General features: G+C 43.5%; 1 protein-coding gene across 1 annotated transcript in view; it reads right to left on the bottom strand.

The window, feature by feature from the left end:
* LOC147698068 (interleukin-18 receptor 1-like) overlaps nt 1–16,904 on the bottom strand; it is a 417,310-nt gene that overhangs the window by 11,713 nt on the left and 388,693 nt on the right.

Below are 16,904 nucleotides of genomic sequence, written 5' to 3'. Positions count from 1 at the left end.
AGATTTCAATAGGTTTTTCGTCTGTATTTTGTTTCTTCCAAGGAATATTTACCAAGGATCAATAACTGTATCTGGAATGATATAAGAAGGCTCTTAGCTCTGTCCCCACAAGTCACAGCCCGCCTATGTTAATAAAAAGAATGGGTATACTACTTACTTATATTAATATAAAGCAATCTCTCTATGTCAAAGTTAAAGGGAGCGAAGTTCCTCTCAAGTCTGAAAAGATCAAAATTATATATTTATTCGAGTATTTACAAAATCATCCTTATGTAACAAAGTTATAAGGGCTAATGACTTACCTATTCATTCTTCGATGTAAAAAGCGTCTGTCTAGTTAATAGACACTTTGCTTTGTGTTCATACAAAGTCAATATTTAACTTACATACGTTAACTAACGCAAACCCCATCGTAACGCGTTCCATCAGCATCTTCGCCACTCCTTTCCCCTGCTCTTTCTCTGCCCTCCTCTTTTCTTGACCACTTTCCTTCTATCTCTATGGACTCCTTTCTTGTTTTACTCCAGAAAGTGAAGTCAGGCTCCCCGGCCGATTGTGCTCCGGCTCGCATCCTGAGAGAGCTTTTCATCAATTGTCCTGACCCTCCCCTCTCCCTTCTTAATGCCTCTATTTCTCAAGGTCTAGTTCCTATATCCTTTAAATCGGCCATAGTTCTTCCCATTTAAAAAAAAACCTGGTTTAGACCCTTCCCTTTCGTCTAATTTCAGACCCATTTCCCTCCTTCCCTATCTAGGGAAGATCTTGCAGAGTCACATTACCACCAGCCTCTCCACTTTTATTGAGGACAAACATCTTCTGGCCTCTCACATAGCGGGATTCCGCCCGGTCCACTCGACTGAGTCAGTGGTCCTGTCCGTCCTAGACGAGCTAAAGAGCAAGGCTGATTCCAATTTACCTCAAGCCTTGGTGCTCCTTGACTTGTCCGCTGCGTTTGACATGGCAATCATTCCATCCTTCTCGGCCGTGTCAGCGCAGCGGGCGTTTGGGGCACTGCCCTCTCTTGGCTCGCCTCTTTTCTCAAAGGGCGGACGCAGGCGGTCCATCTCTCCGGTTTTTCTGCCTCTACCCGCCTGGTCCCTTGTGGGGTCCCCCAAGGTTCTTCCCTGTCCCCCCTTCTATTTAATCTCTATATCCACCCCCTTATTCTTTCCCTTCTAGACACGGGGGTCTCCATGTATAATTATGCGGATGACCTCTAGCTTGTATTTGATCTTTCCTCTTCTTCTGATTCCTTGCCGAAATTTCATTCTACCCTTGTTTTCATTTCCGAGTGGATGAACCACAACCACCTTAAACTAAAACCGGACACGACGGAGCTGGTCCTGACAGGCGCTACCACCAGTCATTGGTCCGCCGCCTTTTGGCCTTCCATCTTCGCCGCCCCCCCCAGTACCGGCGGCCTCAGTAAGGACCTTGGGCATTAAATTCAGTCAGGACCTCTCCGTGCATGCCCAGATTAGTTCAGTTGTCTCCTCCTGCTTTCTATCTCTCCGGATCATTCAGAAAGTTTCCCGTTTTTTTTCTCCTGACGCTCTTAAACTTATTATTTTGGCCATGATTACGGGAATAGCCTCTACGTGGGCATCCCGGCCTACGAACTTCGCCGCCTTCAGGCTATCCAGAATCAGGCCGCCCGCCTCATTCACCATCTTCCCAAGTTTCACCACATCACTCCTTTTTTGAAATCCCTTCACTGGCTCCCCATTTGCCAGAGATCCCTTTTTAAGATGGGATGCCTGGCCTTCATGGCCCGTGCCCGTGCCCGCATGGCCCGTGCCCGCACTGCCCCGGTTTTCATTAATTCCCTCACACCCCCAGCCGTACCCTCCGCTCCTCCAATCAGGCTCTTCTTAATGTCCCTCGTTTCCGCAGGACCAGAACTGGAGGCACTAGATTCTCTGTACTAGCTCCTCGCTTTTGGAACAGTCTCCCGCTGTCCATCAGATCCATTCCAGTTTATTCACAATTCCGCAAGGCGCTCAAGACTTTCCTGTTCTCCCAAGCGTACTCCTGTTGATCTTCATCTTGGCAGCCCTCTGTGCTTCTCAGTCAAAACTCTAGCGCCAGGAAGCCGCTTGGTCACAGTGCGCTCTATCAAGTACTTTTAACTTCAACTTCAACTTCCATCCTACTCTTCATGTGGGCCTCCCTGAGCTCTATTGAATGGTTAAATCTTGAGATTTCGGACCATAAATGAGACCACTCCGCATCAGTGATGTCCCGCTGAAGAATCCCCTCCCACATGGACATGTACCTTGGCCGGGGTGTGAGCGCCGTGGTTAGAAGGAAGTCATATATGAATGAGATTATCCCTTCATCGTGGAGAACCTAGTTAGAAAAGCCTCGAATTTTGTGAGGGGCTGTGTAGCCGCCTCTCGTACCTGAGGAGTGAGCGCCCAATGTAGCAATTGTGCATGATGATATTGTTCCGAGTCCCCTACCCCATAGTCTCGCTTACAATTAACAAACAAGTGTGGATCGAAATTATGGAAAAGGTGTGTTAAAGCAAGACAGCCTCCCTCTCTCCACGCATTAAATGGGCCCTCCTGTAACGCTGGAAGGAAAGCAGGATTAAAGTGAAGCGGTGTAATGGGGGAGGGAAAAGTCGTCCACCTGTCATCCCTTGAGACTGAGTCCTATACTTTTAGAGTAGTGCAAGTGGGGGTACTACTATACGCATTCTTGGGTCTGTCACACTTGGGTCTCCAGGCTAGATCCTAAATGGTCCTCCCCGACACACTGGGATCCATGTGCAGCCAGTGTTATTCAGATTCCAATTGTGTCCATTCCACCAACACCCGTAGCTGTGCGGCTTTATAATATAGGAGAATGTCCGGTAGACCCATCCCTCCCTCCTTGCGAGGCCGGCGTAGAATAGAAAATGAAAAGTTTGCTTGCCCCCCATGCCAAATAAAGCAAAGAATCATGGTCTTCACTCGCCTAAAAAAGTCCCCATCAAGTTCAATGGGAAGGGCCTGGAACAGATACAATAGCTTAGGGAGAAGGGACATCTTCACTGCATGGATCCAACATATCCATGACAAAAACAAAGGCTTCCATTTTATGAGATCATCGTGAATCCGGGTTAGTAAGGGGGGGAAGTTAGCTGAATATAATTTCTCCACTGTTGGTGTCAGATGTATCGCCAGATATTGAATGGAGGAGCCAGCCCATGGCAGAGGAGTGACTGCCTGAAGTCTGCAAACTTCCGACTGAGGGAGAGTGAGGTTAAGTATGTAGGACTTGTCTAAGTTGATTTTAAAACCTGCTACCGCCTCAAATCTGTCAAGTTCTGACTGCACATGCGGGAGAGAAATTGCCGGATTGGAGAGGGATAAGAGGACATCGTCCGCAAATAAAGAAATGTTATGCGCTTCTCCCGTGAAGGGCAGACCTCGCATATCCGGGTCAGCCCTAATCACCAGTGCCAGGGGTTCAATGCTCAGAGCAAAAAGCAGGGGCGAGAGGGGACAACCCTGCCTAGTGCCCCTAGAATGGTTAAAAAAGGAGGATTGGCACCCATTCACCGCGACTCTGGACCGGGAAAGTAAATAGTTAGCCCGAATCATAGCTAAAAATTTAGAGGAAAAGCCGAATGCTGTCAATGTCTGAAACAGGAAAACCCAGTCCATCCTGTCAAATGCCTTTTCGGCGTCAAGCCCCACGAGCACAGCCGGGATCTTACATTTATTGGCCTTCTCTATCAAGTGCAAAATACGTTGAGTGTTGTCATGAGTCTGGCGACCCTTAATGAATCCGGACTGATCGGGATGAATGAGAGACGGCATAAGGTCGTTAAGCCGTTTCGTGATTATGGAGGAGTATAAGTTCGCATCAAGGTTAAGAAGAGCAACGGGCCTATAAGAGGCACAGCGGCTAGGGTCCTTCCCAGGCTTGGGTATGACCGAAATCATGGCCTCCGCCATAGTACCGGAAGTCTCGCCTTCGTCGGCCATTTGATTAAAAAGTCGTACTAAGTGTGGGCTAATGTCCGAGGAGAATGTCTTGTAAAATATGGCTGTATAGCCATCCGTTGAAAGATGAAAAAGTCCCTAGACACAGAGAACAAATGTTCTCAGAGTAGCGTTACAAAAGTACAAATTATAAAGATACCAATGCCAATGCCTCACTGTGCAAAAAATACATTTTTGAAACATAAGATAAAAACCGTTTGCTTGTTATGTCAAAGTATATCTGTTATTTTATTCAATACAATACATGTCAGACCATATTTAAGCTCCAAAATAGTTATTCACATTAAAAAATACAAGATTAAAAATCACATAGTAAATTACATCACAAAATAAAACACATTTATTAAACAAGTTACAGTGTTTGAGAAAAGTGGTTGTCCACGCAGCGTTTCGGTATCTTTTAAAAAAATGCTTCCACCTTCTTCAGGACAGTTGCTAGATAACAGAAAACACATAATTACTTTACTAACGGATTATATACTTTTAGCAAACAATTCAAAATATAAAGTCACAAGTGGTCAGTAGTCAAATAATAAATTCAAATTGACTTTTATATTTTCAAATTCTCACAGTATCATTACTTATTATGATCCGCAGGTCATGATTAGCACAATAAAAGAGATATTTAGAAAAAAGAGGTAATGTTTACCCTTTAACATTTTAGCAATACATTTTATCTCATCATTCTCTGACCCTTATCTCCATTACTAAGAGTGTCATTCAATGCAGCACATCATGTTTAAATTGATAAAGTTGTATTTTTGAGATAAAAAGAATAAAACTAACAAAATCGCGAAATAACGTGCAGGCATTGCCCCGATCACATGACTCTGAATTACCCAATCGTGGTCCCTGTTCTATTTAAGTAACCGGAACAGACTCACTGACGTACTGATGACTCACACGCCAGAGGTAAGCAGGTCTCCATTGTAATAACACAGGGTGTAATTGTAGGGTTAGAATACATTGTTAAATCAAAAGGGAGTCGCATTAGGGCATTTCTAGAGTACTTATTGCCCGTTATCGTAATATTACTCGTTCCACCTATTTTGCATGGTGTACAGAGGAAAATGTGTGAGCCCGGACTTGCCGAACGCGCATGAGAGTATCTGGCTGCCGTTAAATTGTCCGCATGGCGTTTTGTGATAATCAACATTGTACTCCTTAATATTCGGAATGGGACAATATCAAACTACTACGTAATAATGTGCTGCTATTTGTTATGGGTTATCTACTTTTTTTACAGACCCACACAGCTAATGTGGAGTTGCGGCTCCGGTATTCTACAAAAAGTAACGTGTGAGAATAAACTGGAACGATAGCGAGTGAAGAGCCCGTTATATATTGGACCATTTAGAATGAGATAAATTTAGGAATTCTATAAATCAAGAAATCAGCGACACAAATTAAAATGAAATCCCAGAGACAAAGTTCAGTAATTACGATATGGGTCTCTGTCTATAATAGTCCTTAATATGATATATCCTTCTCCATTTTTGTTGCAGATTGGCTATCATTAACCAATAGCATTATCAGAGTACAATTTAGGTACCATTTGCCGTTGTCATAAGCACATTTCCAGTAAAGGCTACGGCGTAAGAAACCATTATTTGAACTAGATATGGTAAGTGAACTTTAAAGACCTTTGGCAATAAATTCCAATAGTAGTTTTGGACATTAGCTGGGACATCATGACCACATACTTTTATATTATTCTTTTTAGATTTTAACCTGAGGCTACTTAGGAATAACGGTGGCCCCTCTGGACATGTAATTGAAAAGATAATCACCATCTGAGGTACATCAAGACTTGAGTATTGCCTATATGAAATACACTGTAATTTAAACATAGAACCCTAATGGTCGAATATTTTTGTGTTTCAATAAGGGTAGAACTAAGCGGATGTGAGTAGCAGAATTAATTGCACATCTAAACTAAGGGTTCATGATCAAAACAACCCTTCAAACTTTACCTAAGACGATCTTTATAAGTGTCTACCTTTGAGGTATGTGATTGCTATTGATAATAAAGATAGGAAACAACCACTTGAGCGTATATATACATTCTGGGTGGTGTTGACTTCTTAAATTCTGTTAATAAGGTAATGGGCTCTTAGTAATGGAAATAAGGGTCAGAGAACGATGAGATAAAATGTATTGCTAAAATGTTAAAGGGTAAACATTAGCCTCTTTTTTCTAAATATCTCTTTCATTGTGCTAATCATGACCTGCGGATCATAATAAGTAATGATACTGTGAGAATTTGTACATATAAAAGTCAATTTGAATTTATTATGTGCCTACTGACCACTTGCGACTTTATATTTTGAATTGTTTGCTAAACATATATAATCGGTTAGTAAATTATGTGTTTTCTGTTATCTAGAAACTGTCCTGAAGAAGGTGTAAGAATTTTTTTAAAAATACCGAAACGCTGCGTCGACAACTACTTTTCTCGAACACTGTAACCTGTATAATAAATGTGTTTTATTTTGTGATGTAATTTACTATGTGATTTTTAATCTTGTATTTTTTAATGTGAACAACTATTTTGGAGCTTAAATATGGTCTGACATGTATTGTATTAAATAAAATAACAGATATACTTTGACATAACAAGCAAACGGTTTTTATCTTATGTTTCAAAAAAAAAAAATTCACAGTTGGTCATTGAACAGTATGGCATTGGTATCTTTATAATTTGTACTTTTGTAACGCTAGTCTGAGAACATTTGTTCTCTGTGTCTAGGGACTTTTTCATCTTTCAGCTTATTGACCACTCTTCCCTTATCGGATTAGTTAGGGGACCTCTCTGTTTTTTTGGTTGTGTAGCCATCCGTTCCAAGGGCTTTATGGGGCTTAAAACTTTAATAGGAGAGACAACTTCATCTCTGGTGATTGGAGCCGCGAGTTCCTCATTCCACTCCGCTGAAAACTGAGGCAGAGGCAATGCCCGCAGGTACTCTCATTGTGTCGTCGGGTCTAAAGTATCCCCAGAATACAGGTTTCGGTAAAAGGCGCTGAAGAGTTCAGCCTTACCCTCATCTCTATGTAAGATATCCCCAGAAATTCCCTGGATACCCGCTCTATATACCCGCTCTCTCTTGTCTCTCAGCTGCCTGGTGAGGTGTTTCCCAAACTTGTTGCCCTGTGAATAGGACAGGTGTCTTAATTTCAGTAGAGTGTACTCCGCCCTATTATTTTAGAGCGCCCGAAGCTTACCCCTGACCGCCGTCAGATTACGTTGCGTCTGTCTTGTGGGATTCGCTTTATGGGCTTTTTCAAGAGTGGACAGTTCCCCCTCCAGCTGTTCCCTCTCCTGACCGCATTGTTTATTTAGAGCAGCATTGAGAGCTACACACTGCCCTCTAAAAAATGCCTTAAAGGCGTCCCATGTGTTGTACATAAACTTGTCCTCCGGGTCGTTAAGGGTAAATAATTCAGTGATGGATTCTCGTAGTTTATTACAAGAGACTTTGTCCCGGGCCAATGACGCCGGAAAAAACCATCTGGGGGAGGAACGGCCGCCCACACCCCAATCCAGACAAATAGAGAATAGACTATGATCAGGAACTGACAATGGAAAGATCTTGGCTTCCTGCAAGTTACCCTGTAGTGACTGGCTAAAAAAGATATAATCTAAAGGAGAGTAGGAGTGATGAACATGGGAAAAAAACGTGTACTCTCGGGATTCGAGGTATAGAGTCCGCCATGCATTTAGTAGCCCCAGGTCCTGAATCCGTTTGTCTTGGGAAAACGAGCCCATGTCAGAGCGATGCGGATGAGTGCTGTTGAGGTCCTTCTGCCACACTAGGTTAAAATCTCCCATGAGGAACAACGGCCCCTCAGCAAAGTCTGTGATCTTCCCCAGAAGAGCATGAAGGTACCCTGTCTGACCGGAATTAGGTGCGTATACCGCTTAGAATGTACATATTTTCCCCCACAATCGTCCCTTAACCATGACCCAGCGGCCATCTTTATCACTCTGGACTCCCAAGGGTTGGAATTGTTTAGGCAGAACGAAACATAAGAGCCACCCCCCTTTGCTTCATGGAGGCTGAGGAACGATAAATAGGTGGGAATTGTTTGTGTTTAAGACCTGTGTCCTCAGATTTGATGAGATGAGTTTCTTGGAGAGCCACTATGTCCAGATGGTGGTCAATGACATATTTCCAGAGTTTTTGATGTTTCTGGGGGGAATTAAGCCCTTTGATGTTCCGTGTTCCGATGGTAATCTGCATTATAGTGGAAGAATACCCCGCTGTGCCTTAAAAAGCCCCGTCCCCTCACCTCCCCAATGGCCAGTGCTGAGCCTCCTAGAAGAAAGCCACCCCGCCTGAGCCTCCCAATGATGCCCCGAGCCAGCCCAAAGGTTCCCCCGCCCAGCCCAGTTAAAAAAACGCCAACACGTCCCTCCCTCCCCCCAACACCCGTAAAAGAAGAATAATCAACAGAAACAAAAGAACTGTGCAAACATCCTGATTAGGTCGCCCAGTGGGGCAATAAAGCCCCCACATGGACTAAGAGGGACACCAAGGCCCATGGCCCGGTCCACGCCCCTCCTGGCGGGAGATGCAAAGATAACTCAACATGGTGTCATAGTAGTCTGGGCAGCGCCCAAGCTCTCTCATAAGCAGTCCCCCACAGCATCAGTCATTGTGAGAGCAATATGTGAAGACTGCCACTCAGCAAACCATTAACACCAGACCCCTGGTGGCCAGCAGACCCCCCATATGTAAATTTCAGTGTAAAAAGGATACAATACAGTCCTCGTATAGGCAGCTTCGATAGTCTTGACATGACTTCCAGATCAGCGCCCGGCCAAAACGTCTCAAGAACGGGACCTTTAAGGAGTCCAAGAGAATGCTTCTGCATCAGCGGGGAGACTGAGCCTGGAGCCGCTTCCCATATCCCCCTACTCCTAGAAGAGGACCACCGGCTCTGGAAAAACACCAGCAGGGGAGTGGAAACGCCAAAAGTCCATCATGCCTCTCCTCCTCATCAATCACCTGCGCCCTCTACGCGGGTCAGTCACCCAGGTAGAAGTGGAGCTTTTCCCCTGCGGTGGGCCTTCCACAAACGCCACAAGGTCGGGCCCCTCCATTCCCTCTTCCGGGTCTCGGACCCTAATATTCTCCCGTCTCGCCCGGTTCTCAAGGTCCTCCGCTTTCAGTTGGGTCTGGTGGAGTTGCTCCTTAAGCATACTGATGTATTCACGTAACTGAGTGGAGTGCTGACTCAATTCTTGAGTCTGTGATTCCAAGTCCAGTACTCTAGTGGCCACCGAGTCCACAACCTGCTGGAGTGAGGTCAAGCGGCTTGTCAAGTCAGATCGCAACTGGTCAATTGAGGCGTTTATGTCTTGACCCAGCTCCGCACGTAGCTCCGTTTTAAATTCCTTAAGCATAGCCATCAAATCTGTCTTTGTGATTGCCATGGCTTCCCCACTAGTGTCTCCCCGCAAAGTTGGACGTTTATAAAGGGATGTAAAAAAGTCAGAAACCTTGCTGGTCTTCTTGCTTGTCGCTTTCTTCGGTGGCATATGGGAAAGACCTCATGCACCCTGCTGTTCCGGTGGCCCTATCCACCCCTCTCTGCAGATCGCCCAGTGTGAGTGAAGAGCGGGGCACGTGGGCAGACCTCTCCCTCTCTGGGCCTGTCGAGAGGAGAGCCGCTGGGATCTTCCGGGGCCCGCTGCCAGCTACTGCGGTCTGGATCAAACCCTCACCAGCTCGTCAGCGCATGGAGGGGCGGTAGTGGCGAGATATCCTAGGATGCTAGGGCCCGCGTGCCAGCCCGACATCCGCCCCTCGTGAACGGAACGGCCAGGTCCCCCCTTGGTGGAAAGAGGCCTCGCTGCCAGCCACACCACTCCGTTAGCTGAGAGGCATGCGACAGGACTCCGACATGCAGATCAACCCTCTGAGCCCCCAGTTCAGAAGCGGTGAAGGCCAGGTCAGCACGCAGGGGGTCAAGAGCTCCAGCGGGACCCAAAGGCTGCACTGTATAGAGCGCTCACTCCCCGCGCTTAGCCTGGATTTAACACGGAGCGTCTGGGGGAAGCTGCTGCACTGATTGTAGGAGCGTGGCCGCCATCTTAGGGTCAGGCAGGAGTGTCGGGTGGACTGTCTGTGCCCAGCACTGCGGGGGGCCCCAAGGGCAAACCACTAGACTCACCCCCACAGCTGAGCATGCCGCCGCCTCACCACCGCTCCCCTTCCGGCTCCACACCACGTTACCTCTCCGCTCCGATCGGATAGTCAGGAGCTGCGGCCGCCATCATAGATTGTGTCGGAGCCAGCCCGGGATGAAAACTCTGTGTGTCCAGGGTCCTGGGCGGCAAGGTAAGCTCAGCCCTCACCTCACTTCATCCGCATCCCGGGGTGTTGCTGCCTGTCGATTACGCCGTCCGGGACCGCTAGCAATCGCCTGCCAAAAGCGCGCGGACCGGGAGCCGAGATGGTCTATGTCTGCTCGGTCATCTTACCCAGCCACTCCCAGTTTCACCCTTGTTAAAGACTTGGATCCACTTTTGACAACATGCTTTGATAACTTTTGTCTAGCTTTGTTTTATTGCTCCAAATGTTACAGTAGTCAGTACTTTTAAAAAATACTTATTCCTTAAAAATCTCTCCATGAATATTGAATGTTTAGAAGTGGCAAGTAACACACCATTTAGTGGTATATCTTTTTTTTTATACTGTTGTTATTCTGCCACAAATGTCATGGATAGTCCGTCCGCTATGTTATAAGTGTTGGGTGGATATAATGGCCTTGTAATAAGATGGAAGGGATATCGCTCACATTTTTTACAAAGAAGTCTGTCTGACAAACTCAAAATCAGGCCCATAATATAAAACCTGTATATATATGACTTCATGCTATTGTGTTAAGTACATATTCATATTATTATTTTTCAGAGCTTCATGGGTCACAAGGCATGTTAGTAACTGTGTGGAACGTGACTTTTGCAGTTTCATATACAAGGTCAATGTTGTTACTTGAGTAGTAAAAAAAGTGTACATATGCAATATTTTCACTTTACGATCCTATGCCCCCTATACCTGGGCGAAAAAGAGGAAAGGTCCTCCTTTATATGATTTCTGTAAGTATGCCTGGAGAAATTAGATAGTACGTATGTAAACATAAGTATTCTTCCTGACCTAATAAGCCCATCATTGTTCATTTCTGTAATAATTCATGATGCTTTACCTGTTCTTCTTTCAGTTTGAACCACTCATAGCATTCTCAATCCAGAGGTTACTCTACAGCTTCTTTACTGTACTCCTCAAAATGTATTATTACCAGATTCTCACCCATTTCAGGCATCTAAATAAAACTGGATTCTTGCTTTTGCAATTTCAGAATTACTTTCAAAAGTCAGCTTTACTCTTTTTGATTTAATTTAACAGGCAAAAAAGAACATTATACATTTCATTATATCTTTTTAAAGCATGTCAATCGGGTTGTCCTTCTTCCGCAAACTGGGAATAACATGATTTTAGCCCATGTATTGGTCTGAACAAAGTTTAGTTGTAAAGATCTTGTCATTTGCTCTCAAATATAACGGTTTCACTTATTACCTTCTAAAGACAGATTGTTGCAATGGTTTTCAATTCTTGTTAAATATGTCTCTTCAGTTAATTGGTCAGATAACTAAATTTCAATGGAATACTTTTAAGAATGCTTGTTTATTTACAAACTAAAGCATATCAATGATCAAGGTCTGGGAGAACAAGAAATGTGATAAAATATTTATTATAAATAAACTAATGCAGCTTAATAGCAAAAGGTGAAGTTTTTTCAACTCCGTTATGGCCCTTCCAAAATTACTAACAACAGGATTAAAGTTATCAGAAGAGGATTTGCACTCGCTGGGGCCGATTCACAGAACTAACTTAAGACAAAATCCTAAACTTACTACTTTTGGTATTCACAGAAGTTAGGGTTTTGTCTTAAGTTTGTCTTAAGACAAACTTAAGACAGACTTAAGACTAAGTCTGTCTTAAGTCTGTCTTAAGTCTGTCTTAAGTTTGTCTTAAGACAAACTTAAGACAAAATCCTAACTTCTGTGAATACCAGAAATAGTAAGTTTATGATTTTGTCTTAAATTAGTTCTGTGAATCGGTCCCACAGTGCTGCAATACATGAAGAGCAAGGGAACAACCTGAAAAATAAAATACCCCCACTTTGAGCCAAATGGAACGAAATGTTTTCGCAAAGTGAGCGATCCCAACCCTTTCTATTAAGGAAATAGTATGAATTTTTGATCAGACCAAAAATCTTCAGAAATACATATTTTACAGCACAATTTGAAAAGAATATGGCCAAAATCTGCACATTTAGCAGCATTCACTTACCTTCTTTGATTTATTCTTTCCTTTATTTTATTCACTTTCCTTCCTACTTTCCATTTATTTATTTACTCTCTTTTCATTCTGCTCTCATTTCATTTTCCATCTTTCTTTTGTTCTGTCCATTATGCTTTAAGTTCTCTTTTGAGCAGCCGCGGTCGGCAGTAGGAGTTCCTGCAGGGTGGTGACGTGGGCAGTGGGAGGGGCAGGGTGGGGGGTAGTAATGTATAGATTACGGAGTTTAACAGGTAAGTAAACATATTCATAAATAAAAGTAATTTCGTTGCGCGCACTGCATCACCAAATGCGATGCAGTGCGTGCAACTAAATTTGTTTTATTTATTTATATGTTTACTTACCTGTTAAACTCCGTAATCCATAATTACTACCCCCCACCCTACCCTCCCCCCACGTTACCGCCCTGCAGGAACTCCTACTGCCGACCGCGGCTGCTTTTGATCTCTCTGTTCTTCTTCATATTCATGTTTAATGTTTTTTCCTGCTTTCCATTTTTCCTTACCTTTCCTTTGGCCCATTCTCATATTCTTGTTTCTTTCTTTCTTTTTCTCATCTCCTGTGTTTCCCTTGTCCCTTTTCCCTCCATTTACTGTCTTTATTTTCTTATCTTCCACCGACCTTCCACCGGTCTCTCATTTCTTCTTTCCAATATTTCATTTTATTTGTAGCTTTCCTTACTTTCTCTCCTCCCATTTTTTTTCTTTGTTTCATCCTTGTTACCTTTCTGTCCTTCTCTTTCTTTTTATTCATCTTTTGTGCCTATGTTCCATCTTACTTCCTTTTAACTTTTCTTCTTTCTGTTCTTCTTTGCATTTTTCTTTCCTTCCTTCAAGCAATTTAATTGTATTTACCTTTAAATCATTGTTTATTTAATAGTCACAACATGTCTCTTCCATTCTGTCACCATATTAAGCATTTTGAACTCATCCACCCTTCCACAGCCCACAGTTGTACCACTATAATGTATAGGTATTTCCTTCTGCCTTGCAATGACCTGCAAACTATAGTTCCTACAGGGCTGTAAAACAATTGTATCTGTCTCAGGCACCCCCGCTTAAGTTGGCATAGAGGGGGCTTCGCTACATCCTTGATGTAGAGAGATATTCTAAGCTGTTATTTATGTTTTTATCTGATTTTGTAGCCAAACCAATATTTCTTTATTTCGGTATTTCACCTTAAAAGAACAGCCACAATTATATACAAGCAGATAAAAATTTAAAAGGAATAAAAACAATTCATCAAAGATAATGCATTATTAGATTCAGAAATGACAATAAAATCAAGCACAATAATAACCATGATCTTGCATCTTGACGACGTTTCTCCTGACCCACCACATGGAGCTTAAAAAAACGTGAAACTGCAAAGATTATATAAGAATCTGTGTTGTATTTTAAGATTCTAAATGCTTCCCTGCAATGTGTAGTGCCCAGGTTTTTGCACAGCTGAAGCACCCATCTACATCTTGCTGTTTGACAGCCAGGGCAAAAAAAAGAAGACATGGACTTCGGTCTCGTCACACAAATTCCATGTCGGGCACCCACTTGTACTTCCACCCGACCATTTGCCTGTGTATCTATAACAGAGCCAAGAAAACCTCCAATAGTCCCTCAGGTTTAAGTAAACCTTCTGAATAAGTGATTAACAGCCAGATTCATCAAAGACCCGTTTTGCGAGTCTTTAATAGCGATTCATAAGGAATCGCTATTACAGACTCGCAAAACGGGATTCATGGAGGAATCGCAAAATAAAATGCGATTCCTACACATTCCTTATTTGCGATTAGCAAATTGCTAATCGCAAATAAGGAATAACTCCCCATTCATTCCTATGGGCCAAAAGGCCCATAGGAATGAATGGGGAGTATTCCTTATTTGTGATTAGCAATTTGCTAATCGCAAATAAGATAGCGATTTAAAGGGTGCCAGGGGTGTCCAAAGGACACCCTATAGCACCCCAAATTTAAACAGATGTTGCGCACACACATGTCCAAAGGATATGTGTGTGTGTAACATGCAAAAGAAAAAAAATCACTAAAGTGCTTTTTACTCTTTGTTCGCAATTTACCACGAAGTCAGACTTCGTGGTAAATAGCGACCAAATATTGCGAATTCGCAATTTAGAATTGGTTCATGAATTGCATTTAAGGAATCTCTAATTGAGATTCCTTAAATACAATTCCTCGCAAATATGCGATTTCGCTAATAGCGATTTTTGCATTTGGGATGATGAATCCCAAATGCAAAAATCGCACTCGCAAAGGGCCAGATTCTCAGAATCTGGCCCTTTGCGAGCGCACTTTTGTTTCATGAATCGGGCTGTTAATCAACTGTTTATGGTGCTATGTAAGTCTTCCTGTCGGAAAGACAAAGTACACTAGCTCTTTATTTATCCTATTTCTAGGAGCGAGTGGTTCAATATATAAGGCAGAAAGAAATTGAGAATCACCTAGTGCATACTGCAATGCCCATTTTGAACACTTTAAAGGGGTCCTTCAGTACATACAAATATGCTGTTTGGTCAGCATTGCATTTGTGAATGCAAAGTCATGTTATGTGTTTGACCATAACACTCTACAGTAAATGTAAAAAAACAAAAAAAAAACTAGCTTCTCTTCTATATAGCAGAGAACTAAAGGGAACTCCCATCAAGTTTTTGATTGCCAAGAAAAAGTCAGTTATTATGCACATCACTCTGGAGTTTCTGCCTGCCTAATTCAATCAGAAAGTGGGTGTCAACAGCATATATCTGAAAACGTAGAACTCTTTCTTTAATCAAGAGTAGCATACTTAGGGTGAAGAGCAGAGGTGAAGCCAAATGGTATATCGCCACTTCTTCCACAGGTGCTATTTAGGTTATCTACAGATGAACTGAGTCTAAAGAGATTTAAAAGTGACTTAGTCCAATGAGATCAGAATAGGTAAGTACTACATCAGTTTTTCTCAACTTAGAAGTGGTACTCGAAGCATGACCAATTTCACTGTCAAGTGAGATATCAAGATCCGGGCATGATTTAAATATTGTTACCTCAGAATGATCATGGAGACTCTTGCGTTAATCCATGGAGACTTCTAAAAGTCACACAAGATCAAAATAGCTTATAAGCTAGTTATAGTAGCAGAGTGCAGGCTCCTTGAGTCTAACCTAACCCCGCAGTTGTGGTGTGATGAATCGGTCATGCGGTCTCTTGGGATTATACACTTGGTATTTGTTAGGGGTTGGTCATCAGGCATATAGCATGATCAGATACAATGACACAATTGGTGGTGGTCAGACAATCCGACCGCCACAGATCCGACATTCGGATTGAATCTGACCACCAGTCGGACTGCCCCCATAGCCCAGAATAGCAGCGGTGCTTGTTAGGTCATATTATGTCAATCCCTGGCTAGCCTTTCCATGGCGGTTCACCTGCCATGAAAAGGACAGCGGAGATGGACATTGGGGGCCCACAGCAGGCCCTTCCACCCCTCTGTCCCTTTCCTGTGAAGTTCTTCTACATTGTCTCATATTTGGGACTACCTGCCACCTGTGCGTTAGTCCCACAATAGGAATTGCGATGCCCCATGGGTGCCCCCCAACACCCACAGGAATGGGACGATGAAGGGGGGCCTGCTACAGTCCCTCGATGTCCATCCCTGCCGGCCTTTTCATGACGGGTGAACCGCCATGGAAAGGCTGACCAGGGATTGTCATCATCATATGACCGGCAGTGCCTAACAGGCACCGAGGCCATTGTGGGATATGCAGGCGGTCCGACTGGCTGTCAGATTCAATCTGACTGTCGGTACTGTGGCTGTCAGAAAACCGATCTGACCGCCATCATAATGTGGTGGTCGGATTGGCCCTCACGATTCACGTGGGACCACCACTGACAGGCTGACAGTGGCGGTCCTCCTGCTATCGTAATCAGACCCATAGTGTGAGAAGTAGTCTTCCATTTGTCACCCTTTCACACTCTGACTAAGCGGTACAAACCATCAGGATCCAATTTGAAAAAAAGAGACAATTTCAAACTGATGGAGGAAGCCTGCTGTCAGTGACAACAAATAACTTTTTATAGTCACTCATGTTATATCCTGTTGGAAAATGTCCCTATCTGAAGGGTCACCCAAAACATTTTGCCTTCCTCCTCCTTGCTGCTTTGGTATTCCTGCAGTAAGGAAGGAATGGGACAAGGAATTGAAGAGGAGGTAATGCTTACTGGTAACCTTCATTACTCCAATTCCATATTCCTTGTCTCATTACTTATGTTCCCTCCATCGCTCCCTTCCTATTTAGGAGTTTTGAGAAGGCTTGTAAAGTCAGAATGTTTGGAGAAGTCCTTCTTCCTTTATTAGTTAAAGGGGGAAGAGCAGAAGGGCTTATTTTTTGTCTTAGGAGTAGCTTTCTAGGACTGACGTTGGTAAGCTTTCCACAGCACAACTGCAATAAGTAAGTAATGAGACGAGGAAAATGGAGTCGGAGAATTGAAGCTTACTGGTAAGTAATCCAGGCATTTGGATGCTGTCGATTCAAGCGGGGATCAAAAATCTTG

This window comes from Lissotriton vulgaris, chromosome 8, assembly GCF_964263255.1.
Source record: "Lissotriton vulgaris chromosome 8, aLisVul1.2, whole genome shotgun sequence".
In the NCBI taxonomy this organism is placed as follows: Eukaryota; Metazoa; Chordata; class Amphibia; order Caudata; family Salamandridae; genus Lissotriton; species Lissotriton vulgaris.
The sequence above is the reverse complement of the archived record's forward strand: the minus strand, read 5'-3'. Positions and strand labels throughout refer to the sequence as shown.